This window comes from Sceloporus undulatus, chromosome 2 (genome assembly GCF_019175285.1).
Source record: "Sceloporus undulatus isolate JIND9_A2432 ecotype Alabama chromosome 2, SceUnd_v1.1, whole genome shotgun sequence".
NCBI classification, from domain to species: domain Eukaryota; kingdom Metazoa; phylum Chordata; class Lepidosauria; order Squamata; family Phrynosomatidae; genus Sceloporus; species Sceloporus undulatus.
Genome location: NC_056523.1, coordinates 229,744,554 through 229,753,193, shown reverse-complemented (window position 1 = coordinate 229,753,193; position 8,640 = coordinate 229,744,554). Strand labels below are relative to the sequence as shown.

At 42.0% G+C, this 8,640-nt stretch overlaps 1 protein-coding gene across 1 annotated transcript in view; it reads right to left on the bottom strand.

Moving 5' to 3' along the window:
• Nucleotides 1-8,181, bottom strand: part of MFAP5 (microfibril associated protein 5) — a 43,906-nt gene extending 35,725 nt beyond the window's left edge. Inside the window, exon 1 of the mRNA XM_042455760.1 lies at nucleotides 8,157-8,181. The gene's annotated coding sequence lies outside the window, so the exon portion shown is untranslated. The remainder of the gene's footprint in view (nucleotides 1-8,156) is intronic.
• Between the last annotated feature and the right edge of the window lie 459 nt (nucleotides 8,182-8,640).

Genomic DNA, 8,640 nt, shown 5'->3' with positions numbered 1-8,640 from the left:
CAACAGTCAAAACCAACAAAAAGTAAATTAAAACAAAGATGAAGTTGTGCTTTTAGGTAGAAAAAAACAGATGCAAAAATGTAGGGTGAATGGCAGTTAGTTTGAGAGCAGGAAAGATGAAAATAACCTAAGTATTCAGTCTGCTTTACTGTCAAAGAAGTCTCCCTGTTGGGAGGTTCTTTGTAGTTAATCACAATCCCTTTTCTTTTAAGTCTAATTCTTTGGTTTGAATCCTACAGATTTGCTTCATCATCTATGTATCAACTCTCGAAATATTTGTCTATTTTATCCTGTCCTAATTGCCTCTTCTCCACCCTAAATGTGTCCAGTTCCCTCAGGATTTCTTCATAGGACTGGAAATGGTAGCAGCAAATGGGGTGGCAGATCTCATAAGAACATCTGACGGGGATCACTTGTGCCACCTCTTAGTGCAACCTAGGAATGCATTAGCCTTTCCAGCTACCTAAGTAAGCAACTGGCTAATGCTTTGCTTGTGGTCTACTAAAGGTAGTAGGGAAGTTACCAAAGTACAGATGACAAAAGCTAGAGCTTTGTCTTCCACGCGAGTTGAAAATGGGCATATTAACTAAAGGTGATGAAAAGCACTCCAACTCACAAATGTTTCTTATGCATTTGTGTTCCCAAACAGCAAATGGTGTTCTTAAAGGAAGAATGCACACCCATCAAGAGCAGATACCTCCTCAACAAGCAGCAGACTGATCATCCCACCAATATCATTATCACTATCTCTATCTTTTGAGAACAAAATAAAAGCTATACTTGATAAGTGGATAATGTCCAACATTATGTTCAGACAGAAGGCAACCCATTGCCAGTGGAGGGAACTGCACCTCCATCTTGCTCTCCCCAGCAAATGACATAGAGCAAATTACTGGCTCTGATACTGTAGGTGATATATACCTATCCAGACTAGTAGTGAATTATGGCCCCATCCACCATCAATGCATTCAATCCCCCTTTAAAGCTGTTCAAGCTATCATACATCATCATATCTTGTGAGAGTGAAATTCATAGTTTAATTATGATGTCCTTCCTTTTATCTGTCTGGATATTTATCCGCATCACTGAAGAAGTCACAACGCCTCTGGATCTGATAAAAAGGAAAAACACAAGTGTCTTTAGCAAATTAATGGTGTAGGAATCCAGAACTCCAAAATCAGGCCTAAGCCCACAATTTAGAGCTCTTGGTTGCAATGGGAATGATGTTTTTCATTCTAGGCCTAGTAGGAACGGGGAGGGCAGCAATGAAAGAAAGATCCTAAAGAGTAAATATATACAACAGAGCACTAAAGTTAGAATCGTCCAAACCATTGTATTCCCCATCACCATGTATTGAAGTGAAGCTGGACAGTAAAGAAGGTGGATAGAAGGAAAATCACCGCATTTGAGATGTGCTGGAGAAGACAGCCAAAAAGACAAACAAATGGGTGCTTGATCAGATCAAGCCTGAAATCTACCTGGAAACCAAGATGATAGAACTGAAGCTGTCATACTTTGGCCACATCATGAGAAGTCATGACTCATCAGAAAATACAACAATGCTACAAAAGGTGGAGGAATGTAGAAACAGAGGCAGACCACCTGCTAGATTGATGGACTCAATCAGAGAGGTCACAGGCATGAATTTGCAGGACCTGAGCAAAGCAGTGGAGGACAGAAGGTCTTGGAGATGTCTCATCCACAGGGTTGCAATGAGTCAGGATCAACTCAAGGGCAGTTAACAGCAACAACAAACCTAGTAGGGTTTTTGAATTTCTACATCTTCTCTAAAAAGTGTGACAAACCTTGTCTAAAAACATTAATCTCCAACTGTTTCCCTTCATCAAATACCCATTATCATTCTCAATGTTTTCAGAGTAGCCTGGGCCTCAAAGTGAACATTATCCAGATGAATTTCAAAAGAGTACTCTATTCATTTCAGAGGTAATCCTGATTTATTTATTTAATTATTTATGCATGCATGCACGCACTTTTAATACTTATAACTAACTGGACTATAGTGGTGTAATAGGCATTCTAAAATCTTCATTCAAAACCTTTACTCTTGCTTCTGGTGGAGAAAACTGCATATACCAGTGCAAACATTCATCTTCAATTCACCTTTTATTTATCCATTTCAGTTCATACCGAAATCAGTACCATGTTCTCCTTTCATCAACTTTGGTTTTATACAGTTCCATCTAAATTAGATGAAAAGCAGCTAACAGAATTCTCTGTGATGCTCCCCATTTCCTTTAGAGTTGCTGGAGAAAATTTAAGTAAATAATACAGTATTTTTGCAATCCAGTAAAATACACCTGATCTGTGTTTTGGCAACACAGAATCTAGTAGTGGGTATTCTGTTTAATGAAGTGCTGAGTATTCTGGCTAGAGAATACTTCTGTACTATCAACAATCTTCTACAAATGAACACCTGCTTTTTCAAGGTGATGACACCTGAGCTCCAACAAGTTGTCTTATCTATGGATTAAGAGTAATAGCTTCAAGTAATAACCTGAAGGAATAAACTTGGACAGCATTCAGATTTTTCATGCATTTGATTTTGAAATCCAAGGGAAGTTTAGCACAGGGCAATGGTTTAGTGTTTTGACTAGGACTCTGTAAGACAATGGTGTTTATTACACTGAGGTTTTTGCAGCTCAGATCCAGGGTGACTTATAACACACATATTTTATCACACCTGGTTGCCCTTCTGAATCGAGGGGGTATCGAATCCAAGGCAAGGCATGTGATACAGATTCACGTAAAGTGGAGTGAGTGCAAATTGTATTACCACACTGGTGCTTACCATGCGGATTCAGTTATTTGAATTGGGAACCTTGCGCATGCTCAGTGGGGATCTGAATGCATCGTGAACCTTTGCACTTCCTGGGTGAAGAAGGGGCCACTTCCTAGTTCCAGTTTCACGTGAATGCTAGCTTCACATGAATGACAGCTTTAGAGTCCATTTTGGCACCCAAACTAGCACTCTTTTTCTGGGAGATATGGTCCCTTTTGGCACCCAAACTATTACTCTTTTTCTGGGATATATGGTCCGTTTTTGCAGCCATACAAGCAGCCTTCCCTAACGGCATCGGAAACAGCCGCTTTCCCCCTCCTCACCAGCATGTCTCCTGTCCACATTAAAACATGAATACATTCATTCCCCAGTAGCTCTCTGCCCTTTACCCAGCGGCATCAGAAACAACCACATTTCCCCTCGGCAGCAACGGAAACGGGGGGAGGGGGGAGTACCGGAAGCACATAGGGCAAAATTGCAGCATGGCATCATGGGAAATGTGGGATCTTGGAGGGGGTGTACCAGGATGGAAGCAAAGTTGCATTACATACCAGACCAATTCGGAGTGAAATCGAAATGAGCTTGAATGCGAATTCTGTGAATTCACTTTTTACCGAATTCACCAAAATGAGGAGTCACTTTGGATTCACCGTGGAAGTGCCATGGAAGGAGCTCCCATAGAAAGGAATCATGTGTGATAATACATCACGTTATCGCGTGAATTCGCATAGTTGGACCCGCAGTCACGTCGGATCAGAGCTGCAAAAACCTCCGTGTGATAAGGGTCTACTATGGTTTCAATCCCTACTCAGCCATGGAAACCCAGTGGGAGACTTTGGACAAGTCACACTCTCCCAGTCTTAGGGGATTTTCATGGCAAACCTCTGCTGGATTATCTTGCCAAGAAAACCCTATGGTATTAAGTCAGAGTCAACAGGAAGGCATATAAAAACAACAACTGCATCAATATCATGAATTATCCCTCTGTGCTTTGCCTCTCCCTAACCATCATCCAGCAGCCATTTCACCAGGCTGAAGAAGAGCTACTATTTCTAAGAAGCCAGTTCCACCTCTCCAACTGTCTTTCAATTTCAATCATAGACTGAGAAACCTCATAACATTAAGAACTTGTACCTCACTCTTCTTGTTTTCTTTTTCCATGCCCCTCTCTTTTCCTTTTGTGTTATGACTTTTTGGAGTATAAGCTTGATTGATAACCAGCCACAGAGTGGGGTATAAATGCTATAAATAAGTAGGAAAATAAGCATTATCATCAAAGCAATGTAGGAGCCAAGTGAATGTAAGAGATTTTGCCATTTTCACCCAAGAAGAGAGGATAAAATACAGTGGATCCTTGTTATACGCTGGGGTTTGGTTCCAAGATCCCCTGTGTATAACAAAATCCGTGTATGCTCAAGTCCCATTAAGTATAATGGCATAGCAAAATGGTGTCCCTAATAAAAAATGGAACATCAAGGTAAATTTATACTTTTTTGGAACATTTTCAAACCGTGTATGCTTGAATCCGTGTATAAAAAATCCATGTATAAGAAGGACCGACTGTAACACCCTCAGGCTCATAGCACACAGTTTCTTTGGTCCATCATGGCTCAGCCTATGGAGGAAACTGGAATGGAGTGAGTTAAAATCTCTTCAGTTGCGCTATGTGACAAAAATCATACTGTCTCCCTTTGGGACAGAATTGAAACTAAAACCTCAGTTATATGTCTCCTGCTACTGTCCCTAAAGCCTAAATACCCCCAAAGGCACCAGATCCCACCTGATCTTGGAAGCTAAGCAGGGCCAGCCTTGGTTAGTACTTGGATGGGAAATTGCCAGAGAATACGAGGTGCTGTAGTGCAAGAGTGCATTAGTTTTGTATTCCTACATTGACAAGGATTACTCTGAAATCTCAGATGAAGTTTTGCTGGTTCCTCCCTCTAGCATTTAGATAGCCCTCGTTGTCCCTTCCATTTATATGATTCAAAGGAGAAGGAGGCTAGATTTTAGAGGAAAGAAGTAGCAAAACTTCTTCCCAGTACTCTTTGCTTAAGAAAACCCCCAAAATTCATAGGGTCAGCAGGTGAATTGAAGGCAATATTTCAGAGGAAGGACCTGGCAAAGCCATCTCTGAGTATTCCTTGCCTAAGCAAACTCTATGAAATTTATGAAGGAAAGAATCTATTTAAACGTAAAAATATATGATACGCAATAGATAAAGGGAATTCTTTTGCTTTAAGAAAGAAGGATGAAAGATGTTCACTCTGGTTAATCTCATAATTGCTCAAAGGTTACGATTAATGTATAACGATGTGTGGCTAGTGATGAAATAATATGATGGAAATATGATTTATCTATGTAATATTCTGAAATTACTCAATAAAGAATATTAAAGAAATTTATGAAGTCACCATAAGTGGACAGATTACTTGAAGGCACATACACACATACAATACAACCTCTGTATCCATGGAAGTTATTGTCCAAGGCCCCCTATGGAGATCTGAAACTGCAGATAATGGGGAACCCTATTCTTTTCAATGGGATGAATGGCTTCTAGCCCAAGAATACCATAGAGTTACACTGGTAGACCTAGAAATGCCAAGAAAGAACATATTTTTTCAGATGTGGGTCAGTGAAACTGTGAATACTAAATCCATGGATATGGGGGTGGCATGTTACAGTACCCAATTTCCCTGCAGCTGTGTTTGATATGTCCTGCATCTGACTCCCTCCCTCCCTGGACTGGCCACAGAATTGAGATCTCAACACCAAAACTAGTTTTCTTTGGAATGCCTTCTATTTACCAATTAATTAATTAATTAATTTTTAAAAGATACTGTATTTCTATTCTGTCCTAGGGAATGTCCCAGAAATCCCTCAGCAGTCCCCTGTAGTTTTTATATCTGAAACTTGAACAGTAGCATTTTTGTAGCAAAATGTTGGCTAATGAAAATATTTGAATACCAGAAACGTGTCTTCCCATTTCTTCCTCCTTCCATTTCCTTTTTTAAATTTTTTTATTCTTTTGGCCTGATTCCTGCTCAGGTCTATCATTTTCTCTCTCTCTTTACCTCCTTGATGCTCACTGTGATTTGCGCATTTCACCCACATTTTCCTTTTTTGTGGTTCTGGCGCTCCATTTTGTTTCCTTTAGTTTCCTGGTGGCCCTTTCCCATCTTCTCAGCCCTGATCCGATTCCCCCTCCTCACTTTGCCCCTCTTCATCTCTCCCTCATTTTCCATCTGTGTTCCTCCTTTGCTGTCTCTCCCCTGTCTCCTTGGTTTCCTTTCAGTCACCTTTGCAGGAATGCTGGAAACAACATCTCCCCCCTCCTTCCTCAAACCCACCCTCAAAACAAAGGAACTAAATAAATTAAACATTTGAAAAGCCAAAGCAGTGGCTTCTCTGGGCTGAAGTTTCTGCATTTGGAAAACCTGGCCTCTCTCTCTGGCAAGGGAATAGTTATGTTCCTTGTAGCCACCCTGCCATGCCCTGTGAGTGATGGATGACACTGCAGTAGAGGCTGGGAGCACTGCAGAAAGAAAAGGCTGGGGAAGGGAGGGGAGGAGGAGGAGAAGAAAGGCTGGCAGAATCAGGGTGGGAAGAAGAGCCAGAAAGAGAGAGACAGCAATGAAGATTATGTGTGTATGTGCATGCGCATGTGTGTCTGCAGACAGCACCACTCTGTCTCTAGCTGAGAAGAGGAGGGAGTTGGGGTTTGGAGAAAAAAGAGAGCCCAAAAGGCAGACTCTTACAACTGGTTGCTGTGCAGGCATGTTAAGAGAATGTGCATTAACAGAAGGGAAACAGCATCTGAGAAGGCAGACAAAAGAAAGGATGGGAGGATGCTGAGGGTGGGGTGGAAGCAAAATGGAGGCTCTGCAATCCCCAGCCAGCCTGCCTCTTTGCACCAGCCAGCACTTCAGCCAAACAGCCGCACATGGGGAAATTGTGTGCAAATGTGCAAAAAGACTAAAGCTTGTGCAATGTCGAAATTTTGAAGGATGGCTGTCAGTCGTCTTGGGGCATGGGATTGTTAGGCAATACAGAAATGGGGGAAAGGGGGAGAACAGGTCAGAACTAGCAAATCTGGCTGAGTGACTGGAGTGTAGCTGAAAGAGCAAACAGGACTGTCCAGGAAGAAGAATCATGATAAGGAAGCTCTCCTTGACAGAACCAGAGAGCTCTTCTGTACAAATGTGCAAAAAGACTGAAGATTGTGCAATGTGCCAAATCTTGTGCAAAAGTCTGAAGATTGTGCAGTGTGTAAAAGACTAAAGGATGACTGTTGGTCATCCTGGAGCATGGGATTATTAGGCAATGCAGATACAGGGGACAGGTCAGAACTAGCCAAGCTGGCTGAGTAACCGGAGAAAGAGCACATGGGACTGTCCAGTAAGGATTACAATATGTGATAAGGAAGCCCTCCTTGACAGAACCAGAATAGAAGAGAGCCCAGTGAATTGGCTAACTGTTTTGAAGGCACGTCAAGAGGATTTTTAAATCAGAGGTTGTGAACACCATGAACCACGTAGAGCACTGCACTTCATGCAGAACACTTTAGACTGCGTTTTTATTTCTGCTCAGTAAAACAGGTTTAGCTGAACAACATTTATTTCAATCATTTGCACAAAACATTGTCTTCTATTCTGAAGCCACTGTTCCCCATTTTGTCTTCCCTCTCTCCCACAACCTAGATCTTCTTCCATTTTATTCACCTCCCCCGCCTATACCCTTCATTCAGACATTTTGCTTCCTTTCTGCCTTTCCTCTTTTCCATCCATGCATCTGCCTGTCTTCAATTTTTTTTTAAATAAGATAAATCCATGCCCATTTCTTTCTTTCCCCCACCCCTTGCTATCTTCACTCCCTAGCCTCTCATTTGTTCTATCTGTTTTGTGCCATGCTGTGTCTCCATTCATACGTTTTGAGCAGAAAAATCAAGTGTGTTCTCAAGCCATCTGCCGGGATCAGTTCCAATCCCAGACAGGCTGTAGCAAAGCAGCCTTATGACTATGTGGCAGGCTTTTTCTCAGTCTCAGAAGTGGGTATCTCCCAGACAGAGGAGAAAAGTGTGGGGACCGGGAGGGGGAAAGAGTAGAGGAGGGAAGAAAGGAAGGGCAGGGAAATGGGGGGGGGTGTCTGGCATTTGTGCAATCAGCCTTCTTCTCAAGAAGGGTCCCACCCTACAACTGCCACCACCAACTCCCACAACCCTCCCTCCTGCTACTAAAGCCTCTCTTGCAAGCTGCCTTCCCATCCCTTTCCACCATTTCATTCTCCTCCCCACCCCCAGACACCCTCCCTCCTAGCATCAGACTGCATCAGAGGCAGCTGCCATCTTCACACTGACCTACTTCTCTCTGCAAGGCATCATATTCTCCTCTGTTTCCAGCAATAGCACAAGCTGAAACAGAAGGAAGGAAGGGGGTGTGGGGAGGGACTCTCTGCTCACATCCCCAGCGAACACATTTGCCATTTCTGAAAGGTGGGAAATGGGATGACAGGAGAGAACTTTCTCATAGATCCAGTACAGGCAGTTATTTCTAAGATGATGATGATGATTATTATCTTATATCCCAAATTTCTCCCAATATAGGGACTCAAGGCGACAAACAGCAAATTTAAAACAAGACAATTTAAAAGCCATGCAAAAGCATTCAAATGTATAAATATAAAATTTAGAAAATAAACAATTCTACAAGTTAAAACAGCTATGCATTGAAATGTCAACCGTGTTTTAAAGCTCTGTGCAAAGTTTAAAATCTAAATTATAGTGGTCCCTTCACATTTGCTGGGGTTAGGGGTGAAGGACCCCCATGAATGTGGAAAAACTG